General features: G+C 28.4%; 1 protein-coding gene across 17 annotated transcripts in view; it reads right to left on the bottom strand.

Annotated features, from left to right (window-relative positions):
- LOC107447961 (POU domain, class 3, transcription factor 3-A) overlaps positions 1-14,315 on the bottom strand; it is a 467,439-nt gene that overhangs the window by 87,272 nt on the left and 365,852 nt on the right. The window contains exon 1 of one of the 17 annotated variants that reach the window (XR_015432770.1): positions 2,706-3,052. The exons of the other annotated variants lie outside the window; for them this stretch is intronic. The gene's annotated coding sequence lies outside the window, so the exon portion shown is untranslated. Of the gene's footprint in view, positions 1-2,705; positions 3,053-14,315 lie in introns of those variants that run through there. 17 annotated transcript variants of the gene reach the window in all.

Here is a 14,315-nt window from a genome sequence, read left to right as displayed (position 1 = left end):
TGTTATTTTATAACTGTTTCTAATCCTTGGCTATTACAGTTTTACTGCTCTCAAAAGCGAGCTAAAAATGAAATGCTTTTGCTACCAGTGTTTTCTCTTTTCTGGTAATTATCAGTCCTGAGTTCTGACATAAGACATTTTTTGTGAGGATTGTATCAGAAAATGCATATTTCTATAAATTAATATAATAATTTTAAAATTTAGAATTTTATTCTAAAATTAATTACTCGGGCTTTTATATTATTTAACATTATTTATTGTAAAACGATAAGTATTTTTGAATAAATATTTTGTTATGATAATATAAGATAAATAGAGCACAACAAAGACAAAAAGGATAAAAAGAAAAAAGAGAAAAACGAAGAAAATGAAAATTACTAAGTTTTATTTATTGCGCATAAGCTGTAAGTATATAGAACTCATGAAATAATGGAAAATAATAAAGATTAATGAAAAGAGAAGAAGAAAAATTATTAAAATAAAATATTTTAAAAATTTAAAAAAAAATTGATATTTGCACTTTTATTTTTTACTAAAAACTGTAATTTTATACATTAAACTATTAATGTACGATTTATTTTAAATGATACCTTAAACTACTATTTTTCAAGAAGCTTTCTTTATAAAATTGACATAATTGCTTTCTGTTTTGAAAAATTACAAACTGTTATCTGGTATTTCCTATTAAATCTTGTAATGTAATTGATAACTTTATTTAACTCAATAAGTATGCATGAAACTCATGATACGTTTTAGATTGAAGCCTTATTATAGATTTAAAATTTGGATAACTAAATTTAAATTAGAACATTTGTAATTTTCTTATTGAAGCGATTTCAGTATATTTAATATACATATTATCTATTGTTTTATCTCTGTTTTCTACCAAAACTCATTTAATTATGTAGTGAAAAAATTTTTTTTTTGCTGAAACGAAGAATGAATTTAACCATGCGGTGCAAAAAAGCGTTAAACACATAACACTCACTACAAATATTTAAAAAAAAAATAAATAAATAAAAAAAAAAAAAAAACAGAGAATTTCTTATACCCTGAAACTAATTTTCCGGAATGCTTATAATGTTTTTATTCAAATACTATGAAAAGAGCATATTTTTTAACAAAATTATTTGCTTATAATAGAAAGAGAACTGTAAAAACTCAACAGCCACATAATGTTTAAACTATATTAAATGAATCATTTACAGACACGTAACATCTAAAACATTCCAAGTGCAATGCCCCCCCCCAAAAAAAACGTATCGAATGTTTTGTTATAAATGAGATTCATTTAATTAATTTAAAAAATATCTGCGAATTTGAAAATACTCGAGACCATACAATGTTTCAACGATATAAAATTAATCCTTCATGAACGTGTTGTACCGATCTAATAAAATAAAAACATCAAATATTCCCAAAACAAATAAGATCTATTTAACCTAAATAGTACATATCTACAAATCTGTTGAAAAACACGTCATGCTTTAACCATATAAAATGGATTCTTTATTTTTACGAACGTGTAATCATACCGAGCTCGCTCAAAACATTTAATTTGTAATAGTCCCATAAAAAAAAAAAAAAAAACATCAAATGTGCCCTAAACAAATAAGATCTGTTTAAACTAAGCAGTATCTGCAAATCTGTTGAAAAACAAGACATGCTATAACCTTATAAAATGAATTATTTACGAACGTGTAATCATACCGAAGTCAAAACACTTAAATTATAACCTAGTAAAAATCATCAAATGCTTCCAAAACAAATAAGATCTATTTAACCTAAACAAACAAATCTGATTTAAACTAAACCAACAAATCTAAAAATACTCGAAAACCAAACAATGCTTAAACCACATAAAACACACCATTTACGAACGTGCTCTCATCTAAGTTCGAAACATGCAAATGACAACGACTTAAGGCTACAGTGGACCTTTATATTGCCAAAAATTGATAAAAATTTCGGGTTTTTTTTGTGGACATATTTAGACACTTGTTTCATTGCTTTTTCAACTGAATTTTTTTTTTTTTAATTTCGTCATTTTTTGAGAAGTTATAGGGTAGTTTCGTTTTCACATTATGAAGCCACGCCCCTTTTCTTACACAAAAAGCTGTTTTTCTCAAAATTGAAATTTTGTTATGTTTCACGTATTCAAAATGTTCCAGTCGACTTTGTTTTCATCCTATTGAGATGAAATTTTTTTCTAGTTATTTATATGTATATTAGATTAAGTTTATGCATTTTTTTCTGTTTTATAACAAGTAATAAAAGAGTTATCGGGTTTCATGTACCTAACGACCTTTATTTTGAAACAAAAATCTACATAAAATTTGTTTTTTGGTCATAAATTTAAAATAAATTTAGGAAAATTCTTATATAATGCATAAAGCTTTTAGCATTTATCTCTAAAGAAAGAATATTAAAAAAAAAAAAATAAAAATTTTAATTTAAGCCGCTGGGAGCATTTTAAAATTGATGAAATTTTTTTTAAAAAATTTTAAATTTCTCAAAAATGGTCCAAATATTTTTTACAAAAATTTTTGCAAGGGCATATCTTGATAGAATACATAAGTTATAAAAAAAGTTTTAGTGTAGCATAAAAACTAAAAAAATTTTTTTTGAACGTCCACTGTAGCCTTAATAAAAATAAAAAAATACTATCGAATGTTGCAAAAACAAATCAGAACTATCTAACCTACCTAAACAAGTCATAAAAATGAAAGAACTTTCCGCGACAGTTGACCGACGAAATGGCAGAAATCAGTTGGCCGATGAATGAGGGGAGATGAACGGCATATTCCCGATGCCCGGGCATTGGGAGGTTGCAGAGGGTAGAGAGGATCCATTCGGCAGCCCCATCCTCCGCAGACGGCAGGGCGAGGCCGTTTGCCTCGTCGGTTGGCGGGGCGCTTCGCTTTTCTTGCATTCATTTGTAATTATATGGAAAGTAAGTTGGTGCATCTGCATTCGAAATGGGGAGACCTCCTTACCATCGCTTCTTCTCTTTTCTCCGTTGCTGCCTTTGGATAATTATCAACTTAATATGGATGATTCGCTGCCCCACACTCTTGTTAAGCAACTTCGAGATGAATGAATTACCCCCCCCCCTGCCCTCCCTTCTGAATGCCCGGCTATGAGAGATTTTTCAACTCGCCCTGGCCCTCATTTACAAAACAGGGAGTGAAAACCATCTCGTGAATATAAATTTACTCTCTCATTTTAACCCCCCTTTCTTCAAAAAAGGCCATTCGATAAAATGTTCATACATTTTAAAAAGCCCCCCCCCCCTCACTCCGAAGCATTTTCTTTTCTGTTTTTTTTTTCTAAACCACTTTCTTTCTTTACGTCAAGTATGGAAAGTTCTTTTTTTTCTTTTCTGTTTTGATAAACATATTCAGTATTCCTACTCTACCCCTCAACCACCATTCCCTTTACTTTCTTCTAAACTAGGATTACTACAGTGCGTGCGGGGGTAGAAGTAGTAGTACAGGAAAAAGGTGGGTGGAGGGGAATGTGCAAATTTAAATCGTTTGGCATAACAATGAAACACCAACATTCGACATTGGTTCCCTTATCCAGAAACGATGACTGTATGCAAAATGCTGAACAGGTGTTTGCGGATTCCATTTTTTTGAGTGGATATTTATTTGTGTTGTTGGATTTATGATATCGCGTAAAAGCGTTATATTTTGAGGGCACTATATATTTGTGATGAAATTTCTCAAAGTTGTTCAGGGTTTTATAAAGAAGAAAATTCAAATTTCCCCTTTTTTTTATACCTCAAATCATGCAATATAAGTTAGATGCAAAGTTTCATCTCTTTTAAGATACATACTTTCTGAATTTTTACTGATTCACAACAATTGATACGGCAATTTAATGATAAAGGAGTTTGTTGTTCATTTTTCCATTAATTTTAACAAATTAAGGACAGGAATAAAATAACAAATAAACAAAGCTAAGATTCTGTATTAAATTTGTTTTTTCCCATTTTGTATAATTATGTAAAAAGTTTACACACATATAGAAAAAAAAAAAAAAAAAAAAAAAAGAAAAAAACGTTCTTTAAATTCAGTTTTCATAAACATTGCAACAAATTTTGGTGTATATAGTCACCCTTTTCGGTGATGAGATAATCTAAAATTTTTTATAGTGTAAGTAGTTACATTTTTTATAAACTTTTTTTTCAATGTTACAGTTTCATTTATTTATTTATTCGTTTTTTTTTTGTTTATTTGACGAAATCGCATATTTTTATACGCTTCAGGATCAATTTATGCCCTTATTACTAAAGAAAAAAAATTTTGTTTAAAAAACAATCACATTTTTAGTATTAAAATCGCATTAACTCTTTCAAACAATCTTTACAATGTTGACTATATGCACATTTTTGCACGAAAACTTAGGTTCTGTACTTAAAAATGTATCTAGTTTACCTCAGCATCAAAAATGATGACAACAATACATCAAATTTTGTTACATTGTAGCCTCATTGAATGATCGCTGGAGCATTAGAAAGAATCACGTGATCTAAAAGGTAAAGTGATAATAAAGTTTTTCTTCATAGTAAAGGAAAAGGAAATTTACTTTTATTAACAATAAATAACGTATATTTTGCGTGTGAAATTTTAAAATTAAGCAGCTTGTTTCACCTGAACTTTATTTACAGAAAAAAAAGTGCGTGATTGTATTACAATAGCAATAATAATAATAATAATAATAATAATATGATTGGCGTGACAGCCTAATGTTTATTTTGTCATGTTTGTCTTTCAAGCTTGTTAATAAGAATGGTATTTTGATAGTTCAACAAAATTTTCTACATTCTGCAAAATTTTGATGCATAATTGCCTACATTTTTGGTATTGAGGTAAACTAAATACATTTTTAAGTATAAAACTGTAGTTATCTTGCAAAATAGACAAAATAACAATTGCTTGAAAGAATTAGTTCAAATATATTACAAAAAGGTTGCTTGTTTTTTAAACGAAATGTTTTTGCACTCTAGAGATACAAGGACTCAAAAAAGTATCGGGAAAAAATGTAAAAATATTTAGTGATAGAAATTATTTATCGTATTATCCTTATTATTATTCCTTATTATTTATCGTAGAGCTGTATTTATTTATTTACAATGATTAAAATATAATTATTACCTTATGAAAGGAAAACCTTATAAAATATTAATCTGGATATTAATAAAAATTTTTTATCAAGTATTTTTTTTAAATGAACGAAATTCTTATTCGTGTATTAGCTTGAATAGGAATGGATTTTTAGTAGAGTGTTAATACGAAAAATACTTAAAATGTCATTTTCATTACAGACGTTAAAATATTTTATTATATTTTAATAAAATTTATTATATTATTATATTAAAGTTATTATATTTTATTATGATTAACTAATATATCATAATAATTGATGTAAACAAACTAATAGCTCCTTTTCAAAAAAAATGCACTTATTTTTCACATCTAATGAACATATTACCTGCAATAATATTGCTTATTTGGTCAAGAAAATTTAATGACTTTTGAGATATATATATATTATATATATATATATATAAAAATTCACATGTTTCTTAAGAATATTAAATAAACTGTTTTCAAATCTGCGCCTCGGTTAAAGAATTATAATAGTTTCTATTAATAAACATCCATGCATCTACATGTAGTTCTTGTTGAAAGAATTGCTTTTTTTTTAATAATGGAACTTCAAAAAATTTGTTTCTTGCTCATTGATTGCCTTTTAACTGTAATAAAACTTTATTTAGAAACTCTTTGATGTGTCTTGTTTAATTAAGTGTGTTTGATTGATTCAATATCTTGATTAGTTGAATAAATATATTTAAAGCGTATTATTTCAGGAAGTGTTTCGAGAAGAAAAAATTTAAATATTACTTAGAAAAGTGCGTAATTAGTTTACATGGATATCAATACTACTTACCAATACTACTTAATATATCAATAATACTTAAAATTTTGGGTAAAAATTTAAGAAAAAAAAATTAAAACTCCTTTTCGAGAAAATTTTTTCAATATCAACATTAAAAAAATCTTTTTTCAGCTGCAACTTTTCAATTTCTTTTTTGTAATAAAACTTTATTTTGATATTTTTTTTTTATATATTTTATTTAATTTTAAGTATATTTGATTAACTCAATATCTCGATTTAATTTCTAAATATTTAAATCAATGTAATTAAAACTCTAATTTTTACAGGTAATTTTAAAAATTAACAAGTAATTTTTCTGTGAAAAAAATTAAAATTTAATCCAGAAGTACGTAGTTAGTTTATATGGTTACTAATACTAAATACAGAAACAATACAGAAATTTATAAAATTAAAACTCCTTCGTAAGGAACATTTCAATTTTAACAATTAAAAAATATAATTTTAGCTACAACTTTAAAACCAATTATTTTTTTCTTCTCTAAATTCTGTACACAGACTTCTAATGATGCCACCGAAATTCAGTTAAAAATTTCGAAATAATTGAACAAAAATTTCACTTTTTGGTTTGAACCGTCCTATGTTCCTTTTAATTCCATCAACTGCAACACCAATAAACTTTTCAAGAAATGATGCAGCTCAACCAACATCACATGAACTAACAGCGTTTTCACAAATTTCGTAATGTCAGAAAAAAGAAAGTGTCTGAAATACAACAAAACAAAAATCTAGACAGTTCAACGATAAAATAAATGAATAGGAGAGGGGATGGGAGAATATTACCAAATCTTTTATTGTTGAAGGTCAAGAAGATCTAGATGACGTTATCCTGGATTAAATAATACTAAACATAGCGTGCGTCATGAGTGATTGCAGTTTCGCAATCCCAGTGAATGAGTTTTTTTGGTTAAGGACAGTTTATTAGAAGATAGTCTAATGATATGTTAAACTTGATAGGCGTGGTCTGTGTCTTTGTTTTCGCGACATAAACGATTTTCAAGCATGCGAGCAATAACAACGTCCTTTCAGGTGGAGAAAGACAAATCTCATTGGGCGCATTTCTCCGCGGTGTGGTCACCCCAAACATTGGCATAAGTGTTCGAAGCACGCGACCTTCCGTCAAACAGAATTCACTTTTTTTATTTATTATCATTTTTCTTATTTTAATATTTAACTTCGCTATTTTGCAGTGACAGGACATGAAAGAGAAACTGTAACTGATGCAGTCGATTGTTTGTGTTACATTTGTATTCCAGGTTCATGTTCCAGGTTTGTATACATGGTTCATGTGACAACTTGATAACAATGATGTAATTAAGAATGAAAATTGGCATTAAATGTCGTTTGTTTGTAAAATATATTTGATATTCAGATTTTGTATGCATGTTTCATGTGACTACTTGATAACAATGATATAATTAAGAATAAAAGGATGCATTAAAGGTCATTTTTTTTGTAAAATGCATTTCATATCCAGGTTTTGCATACTTAATGTTTAATGGAAAACTTATTGGCAATGATACAATTAAAAACAAAAAGGAGACATTAAATATCATTTTTTAACACACATTTAATGCACGGATATTGTATAAATAGTGTTTCATGTGACAACTTGATAACAATGATAACTTGATAACTTGATAACAACTTGATAACAACTTGATAACATGAAGAATGAAAATTGATATTAAATGTTATTTGTTTGTGAAATATATTTGATATCCAGATTTTGAATGCATTTTTCATGTGATTACTTGATAACAATGATATAGTTAAGAATAAAGTATTAAATGTCATTAGTGTGTAAAACGCATTTGATATCCAGGTTTTGCATACACAATGTTTCAAGAAAAAACTTGCTAACAATGATATAATTCACAATTAATGGCGGCATTAAATGTTCTTTGTTATTAAACTATACAATTTATATTCATATTTTGCATACGTGATGTCTCGTGTGACAACTTGATAAAAATAATATAATTAATAATATAATAAATAATAAAAATTGGTATTAAATATCGTTTGTTTTTGAAACATATTTAATGAACTGGTTTTGTATAAAGAATTTTTGATGTGAATACTTGACAGCGATGATATAGTTATAAGTAAAAGTCAACATTAAATGTCATTTGTTTGTAAATAATATTTTAAGGACAACAAGATAACAATTATTTAATTAAAACGGTATTTTGCATTAAATTTCACTTTTTAGTAAAATACATTTGATGTTCAGATTATGTGTACAAATGAGTCATGAGCATATTTAAAAATAAAATCTGAAATAAATAACCTTTAGTTTGTAAAATGCATTGCATATTAGCATTCTGTACACAAACATAACAACGTAATGGAAGAATGAATTAATTTAGTAATATATTCTAATCTACTTTATTTCTTATCTTATTGCATTCAAAATGAAAGTTATGAAACTATAAGCATATTTTAAATTTTAATCATTATTAAACTTTTTATAACTGCAGACGTAGCTTAGAGATTGTAAGTTACCGATAGTGTAGCAAAAATTATAAAATTAATTGGAAATACTAAAGACAGAATTTTCCTGTTTGAATCGGAATCATGTTCTTCGATATTGTTTATAATTTTATTTATTAGAATGCATCTGAAATACTAATTGAAAAAAACTCTTACTTTTTCAAAAACATTTATTTTGAATAATATTGCAATGCATCGCTGTTGCTGTTCTTGATTCTCAACCATTTACTTAAAGTTTAGAATCAAGAATAACCTATCAAGAACAGTATAACTTATTCACATGAATGCTGATTCCTTTATTAACGACACCATTTCGCCGTAGCGTATGGAAATACATTTTACCCTGATTTACCCTTCTCGGCCACTGTGGTTATTCTTGTTCTGCTTCTCATATTTTTAATCTCTCGGCTACTGTGGTTTTTCAAGTTTTGTTTCTCATCTTTATTTTACCATTTTTCGTTGACTACTTAATATTTTATATTTCAAAACACTTTTGTTTCTTCTCATTCACGTCTGGCAAGTCTTGGATACGTAGGTAGGTACGTCGCACTAGAACTGCACAACGAGCTATTAGCGACGGTTTGGAAAGCATCCCTGAGAATGATCCGAAGACATGCCATCGCAATTTTATACAAGGCGAGTCTTGAAAATGCGTGCTATATTTGAGGAACTTGAAACATGTCGATGGTTATTTTCAATTCGTATATTTTTTATTGAGATCATTTGTTTAACATTAACTTTAAATTTGAGCCACACAATGTCGAGAGTAATCCATTGTGATGAAACTAAATTTCATAAAACATATATACTAAAGCAAGCCGCATTTTGAATATATAGTTTCTGTCTGCGTTTATGTATTAATATCAATCTGATGATAAATAAATTTTTAAATAATAATAAATCTTCGATAAATTTTTAATTGCGTAGTTTAAAAATTTAATTACACATGCTTTTAAAAAATGTCAAACTTGTGGCTTAATATTTTTCTAAAATGCGAGTTTAATTTATTGAAAATGAACTCACGTATAAAAATAGCATTTTTTTTTTAAAGAGAATATTTTAAATACTCGGAAAGGGGGGGGGGGACTGGTTATCCAAATATACGCGATTTTAAGAGCCCTTTCCAAAGCGATGTTTAATTCATCCCTGATCTTTTTGCTATTCTTAGAGGACGAAAAATCTCCCAGGTTGTGGATGTTGGGGCTTAGCTGTGGGATTTGGGATCAACGCTTTGTTACCCTTGAAGTCCCGTCATATTGTGGGTAGCTGATTTTGGCGAAAAATCGCAACATTATATCATTCGAAATGACATGTTTCACATGGCTTTTCGAAGGTCTTGCGCAGAGGAAAATAAAAAAGCCATAGTTTACGTACTTAACACTAAAAGCAAGTGATAATTTTAAACTATGAATGCCATTTTGTCGAAAAGAATTGTTTGGGGTTTGGAACGGACAAATAACGGAAATATTTAAAGAAATTACTCTTTTAAAAGTTACCAATTTGGCGACAATTTCTCACTTAGATTAAAATTACCAAAATCAATGCCTTGTTCTTATTTTTTGCACATTTTTATGAGACCTGATAATGCAGCATTTGAGTAAGTTTTAATATTAAAAAATTAGACCACATCATTTTCATAAAACTGTGGCTTTTCTATACATTAACATTATGCACCATTTTCAGAATAAACATAGAGGAAGCTGGCTAAAGAAGGATTGAACTTGACCTAATACTCATGAGTAACTGTTGAAAAATCACAGAAGTTATGAAAATTACATACTATTCACAAAAAAGCATTTCACGCGACAACAATACCTCCGAAAAACAACCTAAAAGAGTTAGATATGTAAAAATCCTATATTCACCTTAATTAATATTAAGAAAAATATTAAGAATTAGCAAAAGGTACGGTAAGGGTAGACTTTTTCCCAATAATGTATGTGTTTCCCAATAATTGTGTTCTTTTCTATAACACAGGAAAATATATTTGCGCTAAATGTGTTATGGTGGCATCTTTAATTAAATTTTTATAATTTTTTTCCACGTTCAGCTTATTATTATTATTAATTTTGGAGTGAGTCTCAATAGTTCACAAAATATTGGTAAAAAAAGGTAAGTTAATTTTTGGTGAAGACCTGATGGGGCTATAACGCACATACAACTAGGTTTATACTATGCAACTATGTTCAAAAATTTATTTAAGAGACGAAAATAATTATTTAATTAGGTACTGTAATAAGCAGGTTTAACCATAGACTCAGTTCATTCTTAAAATATATGGGACAATTAATTTATTTTATCTGCATCGTATGAGAAACCAAATTTTTTTATGTATTTTTTTTTATTTTTTTATTTTTATTCTATTTTCTTTTTCCAATGCCCACCTGTGTTAATATTTCGTCAATTCAGGCATTTACAGGGCAGATTTGTTGGTCACTCTTTTTGAGGGGGCACCATATTAGGTGGGCCAACGTTGCTCCCACAGTAAGGACAGATAGTACCGAGAATGAAACAACATCCATACCTTGCCCGGGATTCAAACCCAAAACTTTCCTGATGCAAAGCCAGTTTTCTGAACCCTACACTGTTCGGTGGGCTAAGCCAAAAATATAAAGAACCAAACAAATACTTACAATAAAGAAAAGTGGAATTTGCTTGCTATCATTCGAAATCTATCTTAGGGTGAATGAGAATTATCTTTTACGTATAAAAAACCAAGATAGCCAAGTCCCTGAAGTTGCTTGTCATCTCTTAACTACGCCTAAAATTTTTCTGGGTAATTTTTTTTAATTAAAAACTATTCTTTAATAGCAGCTCAGGTTTTATAATGATTTTAAGGCACAAATTTACTAGATTTTGTCCTAGGGAAAACAAGTATCATAATTGAAAGTGCTCATATTCCATTTACGGAGGGACTGATAAAGGATAGAATCAAATTATTAGTTGAATATTACTGATGTTTCACACACCACATATTGGATGATTATGACTATGCTATTTCATTTACTTGTGGATAATTTTTCATTTCTTTTTTTAATTGCTTTCTCCTTATTATTATAACTTCTTCTTAAAGTGAAATGTTGCAAAAAGAAAAAAAAGTATTTTGTCACTTAGATAGTTACAGTCAGTGATGAAGAAAAATCTGCCTAGAGAACTTTTTATTCAATGATCGGATTTTTCTAGCTCAAAGGACAATGGATTAGCTCAATGTGAAAGACACGTTTTAAATAGGATAATTAATTAGTACTACTAAAGAATTAATCACGAAATCGCACACAAAAATATTTTGTCTTTGAAAACCATCCTTTTTGTTTCGATGGATATTTGATCTTAAATATCCAAATTTGGAAAATTTAGTCCAAATAGTAATTAAAACAGCAGAGAAAAGTTTGATTCTCTTAGTTACTTTTAGTATTTTTATACATATTTCTAGAACCAACTGCACGAATCAAAGATTTTTTGTCCCCATCTATGAAACTATTGAACCAAAAATATTTTCAGGCAGAAAATAATTTGTACACATTTTTTAATTATATAAATTATCACTCATTGAAAACATTTTGTATTGATAAATAAGCAATATCTATTGTATTGCATTTCAGATAAAAACTTTTTTTAATAATATAATTTTTAATAGTAATACAGTGAAATTTCTGTTCCATAGCAAATGGTCGTTAATGGAGGTTGGTCGTTCTTAGGGGTTACACCCTTGACTTCAAAATGTTATCGAAAGTAAATGATTTTTGGCAAAACTTTTTATTTTTAGTGAGTGTTATTTCCTTGGTGCAGAAATGCCATTTGTGTTGTAGTTATGAAAGCCGGGGTCGATGAATAAAATTTAGCGTCCATAAAAATGATCCCTACTGATATAATTAAGAGTAAAAATAAATTTACCCATTATGAATAATAGAACTACTCTAAAAAAATAAACAATTATGTTTTTTGTTTAAGTTTGCATTTAATTTTATATCACAAAAATTAGCTAGTTTTAAGAAATTAGAAGAGGTTTTGTTTTGTTTCAGATGGTTTAGTTCTTTTTTCTAAAATAACTTTTTTTTTCTAATTTAACTTTCAACATAACCCTTTAACTTGTGCGCTCGAGTTAATTCGAGCGCACTAAACAGGCCTAACTGTGCACACTCGAGATAATTCGAGCGGCGTTGTATTTTATGCTGCTATAATTTTTCACACTCGAATATAATCGAGGATTGAAAATAACAATGTGAAAGCTAAGGAAAAAAAATCGTTTTATTGATATTTATCATTTACATAGGATTGTAAACTATAACACTTATTTATTCAAGAATAAAATATACAGAGATGCCAACTTGCTCCGGACATCAAATATATATTTTAAAGTGGTAGTTTATCAATTGTGATTCTTGGTTTAATAAGTTCAATTTAGTTGATCTTTATCCACCACTATTTCTTACGTAGGCTTATATAATTCACCACTTTATAGTATTTATGTCATGTAATACCTTTTAAAAAGCAAGCAAAAATAGTCAAATATTTTCAAAATTTGCCTTGTAGTTACTAACCGTTTTTTAAATTATTTTGGCATGTCCGGAGCAGTTGGCATCTCTGAATATAGCCTTTTTCCATGGAACAAAAGAGCAGTATATTAAAATTGCCCACCAAAAGAAAAGACAATGTTCTAAAGTGTGTTTTTTTACATTAAAGAAAAAAATTGATTTTTTGGACACTTTTTTTTTAAAAAAAAACTGTGCATTAAGGGGTTAATCATTGTAATTCAACTTAATCAATCTAAAAATAAAATAATAGGCCGTTTTTAGTGCACTTTGACTGTTACATGAGGTTGTAGACCTCTTTCAGAGGTCATCAAAAAGAGCTCTCTGAATAAGACACAAATATTTTGAATACACTTTAATCTACTTATTTTTTTCGTTAACAATGTTTTGATATTTTTTCATGTTTTCTTATTTGACCTTTTCATCATTTGGTGCAAAGGTTTGACCAGTTGTTGGGAGAGGTTAGGATGGGGTCTCTCCTAAAGGTTTTCTTCAACGCTCATTCTATGGAAAAAATTCCGTGTTTTCCAAAAATGCTCATGAATAGAGGAGGTCGCTACATAGAGGTGGTCTTTCCTGAAGGTTTCACTGTAATTTGTAAAATAATTTTCAATAGCTAAGTCGGTTGAATGGGTTTCCAAGAAATAAAAAAACTTAAAAAGGCGTTTTTTTGGAGGAGGGGATTCAACCGATTATATTCTAGTTTCGGAATCCATCAATGAAATTTATATTGTTTAAAAATATACTACCGTAGCAAACTACTAATTAAATTTATAGCTGTGAAATAACTTAATTTTTTTTCTTTAATTATTAGACAATGTACATGAACTTAAATGCTGTAATTATTTTGCGTTCATCTATACTAACGATTTAGTAGTAAAAAAATACATATAATATAACAATAATGTCTTGGACTGTGTCCTATACCACTAATATCAACATATTGTTACGAAAGAGTTGTTATTATAATACTGTTGCAGCATTGTGAATAATAATAGTTTCCATGCACCTTCAAACGGCTAGAATTTGGCGATATAAATGAAGGATATATATTCGCAGCAAGGATAAAAAAAAGATTGAAAGTGGGGTTGTGGGGGAAGTAAAAGTAAACTCGGCAACCCCACTACAAATCCTCAACCGACACAATCAGAAGAGCAGGGATTATTTGGAAGCCAAAGAATGCCCTCTGGCTTTTTAAAACAAAAGCTAAAATGATGTCGATGTCTTCTGAAATAATGCTTTTGGCTTTTTGGTGGCCTTTTAGAGAAACAAAGACCTAGCTGAGAGCACACAATTATTCTTAGTGTAATCTTATATTATTTT

The sequence above is a fragment of the Parasteatoda tepidariorum genome, chromosome 3 (genome assembly GCF_982258835.1).
Source record: "Parasteatoda tepidariorum strain Cologne lab strain chromosome 3, Ptep-v5.0, whole genome shotgun sequence".
Classification (NCBI taxonomy): Eukaryota; Metazoa; Arthropoda; class Arachnida; order Araneae; family Theridiidae; genus Parasteatoda; species Parasteatoda tepidariorum.
The sequence above is the reverse complement of the archived record's forward strand: the minus strand, read 5'-3'. Positions and strand labels throughout refer to the sequence as shown.